Source organism: Nuphar pumila, chromosome 8 (genome assembly GCF_984573655.1).
Source record: "Nuphar pumila chromosome 8, dmNupPumi1.hap1.1, whole genome shotgun sequence".
Classification (NCBI taxonomy): Eukaryota; Viridiplantae; Streptophyta; class Magnoliopsida; order Nymphaeales; family Nymphaeaceae; genus Nuphar; species Nuphar pumila.
This window is the reverse complement of record NC_143256.1, coordinates 9556491-9570289: the sequence shown is the minus strand read 5'-3', so window position 1 is coordinate 9570289 and position 13799 is coordinate 9556491. Positions and strand designations below refer to the sequence as shown.

The following is a 13799-nucleotide window of genomic DNA, read 5'->3' as shown; positions in this document are numbered from 1 at the left end:
ATATACCTTTCTTGATTGACTTGGGTGACAATCTATGAAGATCTGTCCAATTTATTGCGTGCCAAACTGTAATAAGCCTTGTTGCCCAATCTCTGTGGACCAGGCTTTGGAACTACCAGAAATAGATCCAGGCAAACTTTTGATATTAAATTATTATATTCATGCTGAAGTGCTCAAAAAGTTAATGGGGAAGAGGACTTTGTAACTGGTTAGAGTTGTTGCTAAATGCAACTGTTATGACATAATTAATTATCACACAAACATTTGCTTATATGAGATGCCTCTTCTCATCCACTTTGTTAAGCAAGTGCACGATAATACAGAACAAAGGCTTATTCAACACTTTATTCTGGTGTCTTTCATTAAGTTTCTGGTCAGCTTTCCTTGTTTTTAATGAATTTGACTGGCATCCCATAATTTTGGCTAACCAACTTCTTTTTGTGAGCACAGGTCCAAGCAAGAGGGATGATAACCTCAAAGGGGAGTTTGCTGTTAGAGATGTTGCAGCTTCAATACTCAACTTGCAATTTTGCAATGTCAACTAAGAATATTCGTTGCTTCTGAGCCAATCATCATGTTTTTTCTGTTATATTTGTTACTATTCATTGTATAACTTTTAACTTAAATCAATCTGTTATTAATTGATGGTTTGGGTTGTAATCCAAGTTTTCTTCAGACATTTTATGATGATTTAGGGAATATAAACATGGGAGTGTATTCAAATATAGCAATAAACAGGTATTAAACATCTTTAAATGATCACCTCTTTGATTTGGTACTTCATCCTGCAGGTATGAACCTCTGAAATGGTCTGAACCTAAGATTCACTGGAAAAAAAATCTCAGCTTACATAATCACTGCACTTATTTTGGCTTTCCAAGGAATATGTTAATGTCATTATTTACTTGTCTGTTCTTTATTAGATGTTTCAGGATAACCATGTGAAAAAAGGAGGAGCTGAGCGCTCGTGCAAGGGCTTTGAAATTAAAAATTAAGCAGTGGCATATGCTTCTGAACGGCATATGCCTCTGCTTTAAATTTTTTTTAACAATTAAATGTTTTACTGGTGCACTAACTGTGCCAGTAAAAACTTTTTACTGGCACAAAACTGCACCAGTGAAAATCCATTTGCTGTGCTTAGAGAATCTTCACTGCTGCCAGTCTGCACTAGGAAAAAAATTTTACTGGTGCAGAATTTGTGCCAGTAAACATCCTTTTAACTGGCGAAAGTGAATTGCACTAGTAAAATATATTACCAGCAAGACCTTTACTGGCTGGCACTTCTGGCGCAAGTTTGCACCAGTAAAGGTTTTCACTTGCGCCATTTCTACGCCAGTAAAACCCTTCTTTTCTTGTAGTGATAGCTCTAGCTCCAACTTCTCGTGTGTGATGGACCTTCCAATCACTATCAATATAATGTGTATTTAAACACAAATATCCTAGAGTTTGATTTGAAGTTCACAGGCAAAAGTCAATGATATTCTCTCAATGCCCCCTAAATACTTCTTTTAATTTCTTTTTCTCTTTAGTAAACAACCTAAAACAATCATTCTTTGCAGTATCATGAGATATCTTCTCAAACTTAGGATTTAAACCAACATAGAGACGAGCACCTATGTGCCTCATACAACGTAGCAAATGTCTCCCCAATTGAGCAGTGGGCCCTCTTTTTTGTGCTTGAATTACCTTGCACAATGCTTACATTTTTCCACCAATATGTCGGACTTAATATCTGCTTTCTTTTTAGATGAACTTAGCTCAAAATCTTCCCATACTGGAGATCTTATGGCCGTAGACTTTTGTTCAGCAGCATGATCAGCTGTAGGCTCATCCTCAACATTGACACCTTCCACAATATCGATAATTTCATCAAGATGCACATTACTTTGTTCAGTAGGAGCAGAGAATACACCTTGAACAACTACTTTATAGTGTAGAACATCATGTTGAGCTTGATTGTCCACTATATCTATATAAAATAAACGAAAAAAATTAAGTAATTCTCAATTTAAACAATACATCAACTAAACAAACAATTCTAAATTATTTTAAGAATAAATATGTAAAGCCTTATTATAGTGATGAAACTCGAAATAAATGCAAAATATTGTAACAACCTGATTTGCCAAACATAGGTTCAAGAGCCCACAATAAAGCCAATAAAATATGCAAAACATAAAGAAATAAAAAACAATAAAATTCATGATAATTGTGATACAATTGAAACATGAAATATTATATAAAAATATTTACAAGAGGAAAGGGGGAATAGAGAGAAAAACTATAACATATTAGTTTACTCAAAAACCGTTTTTGATAAAATATATGATTAATCTTAGCAAAGTAACATAATGTTTTTTCATGAGACATGGCAGAAGGCCTTATGCATGGAATTTTAATTGGAAGGAATAAACACAAAAAATGAACAATTTTCTGTGACAAGCAAACAACTCCTAAAAACTAAAGACTCAGCTTGAATAAAAAAAAGGATAGAGAATGTTGGGGCTGTATACAGGGCTGGTAAATGAAATGAGCCGCTTGTGCTCATGTATATGTGCCAGCTCCTTGGATTTTGAAAACAAATAACAAAAAGGTTTTCTATGAAAATACCCTTTTATTAAAAAATAGATCCAATACATGGATCCGAACTTGAGATGTGAGGGTTGTTCTTCAAGATCGTGCACCTTTCATCCTCCGTTGAGCAGGGATCAGCAGGACCAGGGACCTTCGATCTTCAGTTTGGGGTGGCGACGTTGCTAAAGTACGTACCTCGAGTGCAAACATACGATAAAGGCAAGTTTGGTGGTTGGTGGTGGGAGCCATAAAAACTCGAGAAAAATATGAAAACACAAACAATATATCAACGTTAACAAGATCTAAACTTATGAAAATAAATAGAATAGATAAAATATAAATAAAAACGCTTCAAATCTCACATCGGGCTTAGGTAGCCCTTTCTACGATTGATGAGCGTGGGAACACAAACGACATTTCAACTAGGCATGAGCTCTAAATAGGAGTGAGATGAGGATCTGGGTCTAGACTAGTCTTGATGTGGGCTAAAACTAGGCTAGGTCGGTTAAGCTGAGTTCGGCTTTGCAGAGATTTCGACAAAATAAGAGTGATAGGAAAGACAAAAACCAGATCTCATATAGGGGTGGTGAGGCCTCTATTTATAATTTTTCTAACGGATCCGGATATATTTTCTAAATATTCAAGATCCATATGGATGATCTATTCTTATTGGATTGGTTTAAATCAAGGGCTATGATTCATCCAAGTCATGTTGCCTTGAATAAAGGCTTTATTTTTGTAAATATGATTCGGAAAGGAGGATATTCTGATTTAAATTCATAAGATAAATGGCAAGGATGAGGGTTTGATGTGCTTTCTTAAAAGAATGCTCAGAATCTAATAACGATAAATGTTTTGTCGTTAGAAAAGGCGGCTGATGACACATCTCGTGTTAACGATAAATGAATGTGTATGATATAGTGACAACAAACCATGAGGAATGACCAATGATAATGATAATTTATGGGGGTGACAGATCTTAACGACAATAGAATGTGTCGTTAAGAGAAGTTGATGTCACGACCCAAAAGACTTTTGATGATGACAATAATTCAAAGTGAGGTGACGACAATTCAAATTGTCGCTAGCATGTTGGAACTGGTTTTGGACATAACTTTTTATTTCAATGTCGCTTTAACCTGGTTTTTGGCTTGTTGAAAAGCTAAGATCTTCTAGTTTAATTGATCTTTTGGACAAAAACATAAAGAATGTCGTTTTGGAGGATAAAAATGAAGTTGAAGTTAACAAAAACTTGAAATGGGCCAAAAACACTAGATTTTGGTACGCGACTCTTGACATGAATGAAATGACTCTATCAAAATTTGTTTGTCTATGGATGCCCCTCTCTTTTGTTGAGCAAGAGAAGCTCAGTCGATAACAAAGAATTAGACACATTAGCTTTAAAAAAAGAAAAGATTGGCACATTGTGTTTTTAAAAGTCTTAAAAAAGACAGGCATAAACAGTTGATGGTGACATTAGCGAAAGGCGTGTACATAACTTAACACGAGGGATCCCTGTGATGCCTATCATATAGGCAGAGCGGTCTGGCCAAATGTGATTAGACTGCAGACTAAGCTAATACCTTGTTCCATACGAGGGTTTTTCCTTGAACGAAACAAGTACCTTGTTATTGAAAATCACACAAAAAGACTACTGATGATTTTGACAAAGCCAAAGACTTCCTTTTGAGAAGACAAAGACAAGCTTTTGGGCAAAATGCATAAAAAAAGGATGAGATATTTTTTAACTTTTTTGAAAGACATGGCATGATTTTGCTTCAGATTGAGTTTATGATGGTTTACGCGCTCGTCACATGTTAAGCTCATATTTCAATAGTTGACAATCCAATTTCACAAAGATTAAGACTCTAGAAACTTTCAAATAAGCAAAACACCCATCTAGGCTTGAAAATGAGATCTCCAAGTGCATAAAAGCCCTGATACTTTTCATTTCGATGCACTTTAATTTTCTCATTTCAACATTTGCATTAAACTTATCTATATTGAATATTTCTAAATGGGCAACCATTTTTCAAATACTTTGAAGGAAACAAATAGGACATGGGTTATTGAACTTGGGATAATAAGGATAAATAGTGATAACAATGGTAAGGGATTGGTAATTTTTTTTATATCATAAGACTCAAAAAAGGCAAACAAAGAGAGTTGGAGAAGACATTCTTGAACGTGAGGTTCAAAGAAAAAAAAATGGGTTAAGGAATCATGGGCATCTCTTAATTGAGATCTTCGATTACAGAGGAAGCACTAAGATTTTTTAAACTTTCTCACAATTTTATTTTTATTTTGAGATTTTTTTTAGAACTTTTTTTTCTTTTTTTTTATGCTCTTCATAAAAAATGCCTTAAGATAAGGCCTGAATGGGTAGTTTTTGCTTTGTACAATGAGACAACTAACTTAGTCATTTTCAAGGATGTTGAAAACAAGACTTAGGAGCAAAAGAAAAGATGATAAGCATAAGATGGATAAGTCGACATGACCGACCAAAGGAGGGGGTGAGAAACAAAGTCAAAGCAGAAGGCAGTCTTGACATCTTTTAGGAAGAGTTTTTCCTCTAAGTGGACCATCACGGTCTTAAACCATAAAATATGAGTTTGCATATGCCCCTGTATGATTTGTCCCCTTTGCTATTTCCAGGCTTCACCAAGATATTTATCCTTATGTTTCATTGCAAGCTCAATCATCTTAAGTTGTCTTCTCATAAAGGGCTCTACTTTCCAGTTTTCTCAACATAATAATAGAAAAGAAACTTACCATTGCTAACGATGCAAGGAATGAGATGAAGTGCACATGGACTTCCCATAAATACAATGATTTCTTTGGCAAAATTCATTCAAATGACAAAATTTGCAGCAATAAAGGGAACTTTTTTGTGTGTGAAAATTTCACCATTTTGTTTTATTTTCAAATTTTCCAATTTTTTTGGATTTTTTTATTTTTAAATTTTTTTATTTTTAAATTTTTTTATTTTTAAATTTTTTTATTTTTAAATTTTTTTATTTTCTATTTTTTGCATTTTTTAAATAACTATTTATAAAAGACAATCAGACAACTTATTCGCATTCCCAAAAGTGTGATAATGATGAACGCATGACTTCAGAATATAAGACGTTCAGTAAACCTGATCTGAATGGTACCATTTTGCCTCCTATAACTCTCTGAACTGATATAGAGAACAAGATGTACTTTGGATTTGACCAAGCGATAAACTGCAGGTGATGGGAGGATAGATCCATGACATTTTTCTCTTCACTCGTATTTTGATTGTGTCCTCCTCCTCCTCCTTTCCAACATTTTGGTTCTCTTGACTTGGCATAGATTTGCAACATCAAAAGCCGAGGTTATGTGAGGATCTTGATTACTCTATGGACACTGCTCAAGGTTCAGGCAGAAGGTTGATGAATAACATGAGCATGAGAATGAGAATGATGAGGCTACGTCTCCCTTTGGCAAATTTTGAGTTATCATGAGGAGTCTCATAAAAAAAACTTTCTTTCTTAAGAGAGATGAAAATTTTCAATTTTCTGAGAAATCTCGAGAATTCATCTGAGCATGATTATCGACATCTGCCAAGTTTGATGAATCTAAGTCTTTCGTCGCATCAGCATACTAAAGATCTTCCTTTTCGATGAGAATTTTCAACACCTTTTCTTCCTCTAAAATTGGAGTGCCAAAAGTCAATTCAAGCACAGCATGAACCTTTTTTTATCTTGGTAGGATCATCTTCTTCTGGAGCCTTTTCAGGGCTTTCCTCTTCTGAAGTCATGACATGACTTTTGTCTTTTAAAACCTTGGCAAGATCCTCCTCATTCTCCTTTATTATGATGACCTCAGTGAATGACTCAGAAAGAATTGCTTTTTTCGAGACTTGAACAAGCATTTTTATCTTTCTCTTCGACTTGAGTCTTACATTAGTGAACCTAAGTGCATGCAGAATGTGGTAATTCAGACGACAACGAGGTTTTATTTTTATTAGCAAAGTCAATGTAGACTAATAATTATTATCAATTTTTCAATATTGGTTCAGTTTTGCTAATCATGTGGACTTCCTTATTTTGAATATCACTTGGTTCCTCATGAGCTTCTCCATTTTTCAAGAATAGTTTGCCTTTCGCAAGGTGGTCATGAATTATCTGCCTAAGGGAAATACATTTTTTAATGTCATGACCCAGGGCCTAATGATATCCGCAAAACTTTGTTGGGTCTCTTCCTTTCATCTAGGGAGGGTTTGACACTTTGGACAATTCAAATTTCTTATATTGCAGTAATATATCTAGGACTTGGGATTGAGTATGTTGGATCTCGATGAACTCTCTGTCATTAGGTCATCTATGATTTTGGGCATGCCCCTTGTTTTGCTTGGGAGACTTTGACTTTTTATTTTCTCTTCGAAGAATAATCACATTAACTTGGCTCCTAGGTGATTCTTCTTTTTTTAATTTGTCTTTCTTAGACCTAGTATTGACTAAAATCCCATCATACATACCTCTTTTAAGGTTCGATTTCATCCAACGTCGCATCAATATGCTCCACGAATGAATCATACTTTTGAGTTGTTAAGAGCCCCTTCAAAGGTTGGTTGAAATTATTCATTCTCAAGGTGATGGCATGAGACTCACTGATAGGGTCCTTCATGTGGTGGTAAACCAATCTCCAACAGTTTATGAAGTCTTGAGCATCTTTGTCTTTCTTTTGCCTAAGATCATATAACCGAGTGATCATCGGTATGACATCCACTTTGAATCCAAATCTCTCAATAAACAGATTCATCAATGTTTAGAATTGACGAAATTGCAAGACGTCCAAGGTTGAGAACCAAGATAGTGTTTCTCCTTCGAGACTTCTTCGGAACCATCTAATCAGTTCCCGGTTATTGTTGAGAGAATCAAAGTAGACATTCAGAAATAGAGTAATGTGGGTTTAAGGATTTTTGTCCTGCTGAATTTTACAAATTTTCGAGATATGAGACCCAAAGGCATTGTATCCTAACTTAGGATAAAATCTTGGATTTTGTACAGTCTCCTTTCTCCCTTTGCCCCTTTCACCTGATAGTCACATTTTTCAGTTCCGCTTCGAGGTTTCGAACCCGTTCCTCATATTCATTGGTTCAAAAACTTGTAGCTCTAATTACTGGACTTGTTGATTCTAAGATCCGAGTTAACTGGATCTTTCAAATTGGTACCCGTTGAGCCTTACACTTCTGACTTTGCTTGTAGTTTCACGACTTAGATTCGTTCTCTAAGAATCTCTGCTAGCTTTCTTGCATTAGAACATTCAACGCTTTATGAGAGTTCTCAACTTACTACAAGATGAATTTGCCTAGAAACTCTTGGGCTATGCCTTGGCGCTTATTTGTATCCGTTAATTGAACATCATCATCTTCTTCTTCTTCTACCTCTATTTGGTTCAGATCCTCCATAATAGGCTCACGGATGAAAAATCCTCTAGATGGATGAGCCACCCCCATTCCATGGAGCGGGATCCCGACTAGTAGAGCTCTCAACTCTCGAGTACCTCTGAGTAATCTCCTAGCATTCCAAGATAGATTTTGGATCATAGGCTCAGGGTTTTCGAAACTCGGACCCAATTTAGTATTCGGGTTCCTTGGAGGATCAGTGGGATCCTTTTGTAGAAACATGGTTTGGCATCTATAATTATACAAGAATCCAAACAAAATCACACAAGACACTGATCAAATTTTTGAAAAACAGCCTTCCTAGATCTCCTCGAAAGCTCTACGGATTTGTGAGGCTGCCCCAAATAGGTTCTAACGAGATGGGTATAGGTTCTAATGAGATGGGTTTTTCTCTGTACTGAACCTTTCACAATATACCTAAACAAAGGTTCCTAGTACTACGAGTAGATTACCGATCTCCTTGGTCCACCACAATATACTCAAGCTGATGACTTCTAGTACTTGTGGAGTAAATCCAAAAAGTAGGGTGAGATGGAGGTTTCGAAAATCCATACAAGAAAAATGGTGAATCTATAATCATAATCCTAAGAATGAAGATAAAGAGAAGAACAACCACGAAACAAACAATGTCTCAAGGAAAGTGATTTCTAACTTGTTGGAGGTTTATATTTTTTTAAAATAATCTAAGTGATGTGATTCTCTAACAAGGATTTCTAAGTTAATTTTCTAAAATTAAAACAAAAAAGTAAGCACACAATCTACTTATGGTTTCTACCTATGAAAGCAAGAAAATAGACACTCGAGAAAACACTACAGTTTTGATAATAAAAAATTTTCATGCAAGAAAATGAACACTAAAAATGGATAGAATTTTGGATCCAAAATAAGACTATCTGAAAGGCCTATTCGGATCCAAAAGCCGCAAAGAAACACTTAGAAGCATGATGCAAACACGGGTTTAGGAACCGAGGCCCATGACCTAAATCTGAGATCTGATCCAACAAAATGGGTTTTAGCAGATTTTTTTTCTAAGTCGCAGACCAATAACAAATTTTGCTATCAATTTTTTACCCAGAAAATGACAGAATCCAAAAAAAGACAAAACAAAGAAAAACTCACAAACTAAAAGATCTTTCCAAATGTATCTCACTCATCATAAATGGACAAGCAGGCGCTGAGATACAACTCCAGAAGCACTCCTAAAAACAAGAGATGAACAGGCATTGTTGTGCCTATTTTGTCTGATTTACTCTATTTGGAAATCTAAAAAAGCAGCAAAAAAATCAAAGAAAGATAAAGGTGTTATCTTTCCAACACCATCGAGATACAGATGGTTGGTGTGAAATGCCTACGGGAAGGCAGACTCGTCAACTGTTAGATTTTGCAAAATATTTTTCCAGTTTTATTTTTTTATCTCAAAAATAAGAACCTTAGAAGGGTTTTCAGTTTTGGGTTAAAGCTAAAAAGTTTCATATCTATTTCTCATCTTTCCAACAAATGTGAAAATGTGAATCTTATTCGTAAGATCGCAGAGATATCAGTCTACTAGAAACAATAAAAAAAGTGAATATTTATTCTATTTGAACATGTTTTCATAGACTATAGAGCCAGAATTTAAAAATATGATGAATATCATAATCGAAGATCCGACCATCTGCTTTCCAATGAGTCCTAGAAAGTTGGAAAGTGACTTACGATTAGGGAAATATAACCCCGTCAATCTGACAGTATTGGGGAAGACATAACACAAGAAAATGAGATTTGGATATTAGGTGGATCCGAAAATCTAAAAAAAACACTGAAGCTACTAACCTTGCAATGCCAAATCCCAGAAACTCGAGTCAAACAAGCAGTCCCACCGTGATCACCATTTTGTGGGTCCTTAGTTTTTTAAAACAAATAACAAAAAGGTTTTCCACAAAAAAAAACTTTTCTTTTAGAAAATAAATCTAGTACTTGAATCCAAACTTGAGATGTTAGGGTTGTTCTTCAAGATCTCGCGCCCTTCCTCCTCCATTGAGGAGGGATCAGTTGGACTACGGACCTTCGATCTTCATTTTGAGGTTGCGACATTGCAAAAGTACGTGCCTCAGGTGCAAACCTACCAAAAAGATGAGTTCGGTGGTAGGAGCCACCAAAACTCAGGAAAACACAAAAACACTAACAATATATCAAAGTTAGCAAGATCTAAACTTGTGAAAATGAATAAAATATATAAAATATAAATAAAAAATACCAAATCTCACTCGGGCTTAGGTAGCCATTTCTACAATTGACGAGCACGGGAGCATGGGTGGCACTTTGACTAAGCACAAACTCGAAATAAAAGTGAGATGAAGATCTGGGTCCTAAACTAGGCTTGATGTGGGATAAAACTAGGCTACATTGGCTAGGCTAGACTTAGTTGGCTAGGCTAAGTTCGGCTCTGCAGAGATTCCAACAGAATAAGAGTGTTGAGAGACAAAAACAAGATCTCCTATAGGGGATAACTCCCCTATTTATAGTTTTTTAATGGATCCGAATATGTTTTTTGCATATTCGGGATCCATATGGATGAACAATTCCTATTGGATTGGTTTAAATCAAAAGCTAGGATTCATCCAAGGCATGTGGTCTTGAATAAGAGCTTTATTTTTTAAAATAGAGTTTGAAAATGAGGATATTTCAATTTAATTTCCGAAGGTAAGTGGCGAAGATAAGGGCTGGACACATTTTTTTAAATGAACGCTCAAAATCTGATAACAACAAATGATTTTATTGTTAGAAAAGGCGGTTGGTGACACTTTGCGTTAACGACAAATGAATGTGTCGTTAACCCATATAACGATGACAAACCATGGGGAATGACCGATGATAACGATACTTTATGAGAGGTGACAAAAATTAACGACAATAGAATGTGTCATTAAGGGATGTTGATGTCATAACCTAGAATATGACTATGATGACGACAATTCAAAAGACGACAATTCAAAGTGAGGTGACGATAATTCAAAGTATGCTAATGACAAATTAATGTGTCATTAGCACATTGGAACTGATTTTGGAAATAACTTGATTCTGATGTCGGTTTGACTTGATTTTTGGCTTGTTAAAAAGGTAAGAACCTCTAAATTAATTGATCTTTTGAACAAAAACATTAAGGATGTCATTTTGGAGGCTAATAATAAAGTTGAAGTTAGTATAACCTTGACATAGGCCGAAAACACCGGATTTTGGTACGCGACTCATTACATGAAATTGCTTTGTCAAAATTTGTGTGCTCATGTATACGTGCAAGAAAGTTATGCTCAAACTGAGTCAATCCATGCATCAATGGAAAAATAAGCCACTCAGATTTTAGACAGACCCGATTTACTGTTCAGGCTAGGCTAGGCTAGGCCAGGCCCAGGTTCAGATCCGCTTAACAAATTGAATCAGATTCAGTTTTAGATCTTAAACAGTCTCTGACCATGAATCCAACTAGAATAATACCTTTTTACACAATAAGAAAAGAAACTACGTATGATAAACACATTTTTCCATTATCCAAAAAAAAATAGCTTTGTTTTTTCACCAATTTTTGAAGATTCAATATCAATGCTCATTGCTTATCCAGCATAACTGGTAGTCTGTATATGCCAAATCATGGATTTGGCATATCCAGGATTTGAATGCTACAAGATTTGCTAAATCTGATAAACTGTTTAGAAGCTAACCACTGGACTTGACATCTCCCTATAAACCACCAGCTCCCAAACAACAAAACTCAAATCAATCATTAAGTAGCCAACGTGAAGCAAGAGGGAAAAAAAGAAACCAAAAAAAAATCTAAATTCAATTGAAAATACTCATCAACCTCAAACAATATTTTCAACAAACAGAGGGAAAAAACCATGTGTTTACTGAAACTAGAAGAAGAAAATCCAAAATGCACCACTCTTTAACCAGGCTTGTCGTTATTTTAATGAGCCACTAGGTTGTGAAATCAATACACCATAATTTCCCGATTTATGGAACCCATCCTCAGAAGGAAAAATGATCAATCAGAATTTTTTGGAATAAAAATAGGGGAGCTCTAAATAAGGGCGGACATTGAAAACCTAGACATGAAAAAGAATAAGAAAAAAGAATTAATAAAAAAAGAGATTTAAGGAAATAGAGGGGGCCCATTCCATTGAAGAGAACTAAAGCTTGTTATATTGCAAGCCAAACATATATTTTTCAGAAACAAAATCATACATCTCCTCCAAAAAAAAGCAAAAAGAATCATAAAAAAATGAAAGCCCCATGATATCATCACATAACCAAGAGATGACTTCTCTCCGTTGAGGCTTCTTTTCCTTGCACATTGTAATGAGATAGAGGACTAATGGCGATGAGAACTGTGCATGGGAAAATAATTTTTTTTTTAAAATAAGTGTAAGGAAAGGAGTTGAGAGGGGAGACGAGGATGGAGTTTCCAACAACATCCTCGTCTGGACGTAGTTGAAATCAGGAGATGGGAGGGGATTTGGCTCGGCCAAATGTAATCCCTTCTCATCTCCCCGTATTTTTTAAAATGGGAATCCCAAACGGTGGAGACCAGAGCAGATTCAGTGAATCCGCTCTAACCCCCTTTCAAAAATGGTTCCCAATTAGGCCTGAGAAGAAGATGCACAAAGAGAAACAACAAAACCCCTAAAAAAATTCTAAAAGTTTTTGAAGGAGGAACCTGCATAAATGGGTTCAACAAGGATCTTGATGTCCAGATGTCCAACAGTGGCGTGGATTCAGCACAAACTCAAAGCCCTACAAGTTACAACAAAAAAATTTAAATGAGTCTACAGAAAAGAAGAAGAAAAATGAATAATAAGAAGAAGCCCCAAAAGAAATCTTCCAAAGTATAAAAAAACAAATCTTCAAACAAAAGAAAACCCTAACCTTAGTTTCTGAGAGCACGACCCACAAAGATCAAGGAAAAAAGCACTGATGAAAGTTGAGAGATCCAAAATACCTCCTCCCGTTCAGCGCAAACTCATCAGAGCCTGATATCAGAGAGAAAGAGAGAAAGGGGTTGTCTAAAAGAAGAAGAAGAGAGAGCCAAAATCGTTTTGCTTTCAAAAGAAGAATGAAAAGGAGAGAGAGAGAGACCGTGGTTCGTGGTCACATGGATGCGGGGTCAGTCCTCCAACGGGCAAACAACACGCTTCTCTTGGCCGGAGCATAGAGTAGATGCACTTGAGTCTCCTTAAGTCGTGCTCTTTGAATCTTCCAAACTCCAATGAGAAAATGCCAGGAGCCAAGACGTTTAAGGTCTAAACCGCCAAGGCGCCAACAGACCAAAACTCGATTCATCATGTTAGTTTTTTTTTTAAATCAAATCAAATTTCATTTGTCAGTTAGTCATGACATAGAGGGTGTTGTGTGTTCTTCTCGGAACGTTGGACGAAAATATTCTTTCACTCCCCGTAAATAGATTTTCATGTTCTGCCTTTGTTTTTGTTTTTAGCTTGTGATAATGCCTTGTGTTTGATAGCTATAAATTGAACTATTGGTTCGATCATTGGTGGTCATCATAAGAAGATTTGTTGATCATTTCTTTTTACACTCTTCTCTTCTTCTTCGTTTTCGTTAGGTAGTGTGAAAAAAAAAACAATGACGCACAAACATTCTAACAAGTGTCATTAAAGCATCGTGAGTACATTTTCATGTCATCATGCTATTGTTGAAGAACATATGTCATCGTGAGTGTCATTAAGGTGTTGTTTTGTTATTGCAGGTAGATTTTATCGTTTCGACGGTAGAAAACTTGAAGATATTTGTAAGGTGG

General features: G+C 35.7%; 1 long non-coding RNA gene across 2 annotated transcripts; it reads right to left on the bottom strand.

Annotated features, from left to right (window-relative positions):
- Positions 1-1402: 1402 nt before the first annotated feature.
- On the bottom strand, positions 1403-13229 carry LOC149829573 (uncharacterized). 2 transcript variants are annotated; one of them, XR_016433577.1, is made up of 4 exons: positions 13121-13229; positions 12911-13014; positions 12702-12778; positions 1403-1969 (listed from the first exon to the last, which is right to left on the bottom strand). It is a non-coding gene; the product is annotated as an uncharacterized LOC149829573 (long non-coding RNA). The 2 variants fall into 2 exon arrangements; XR_016433576.1 differs by lacking the exon at positions 13121-13229 and having other exon boundaries at positions 12911-13109.
- Positions 13230-13799: the final 570 nt, after the last annotated feature.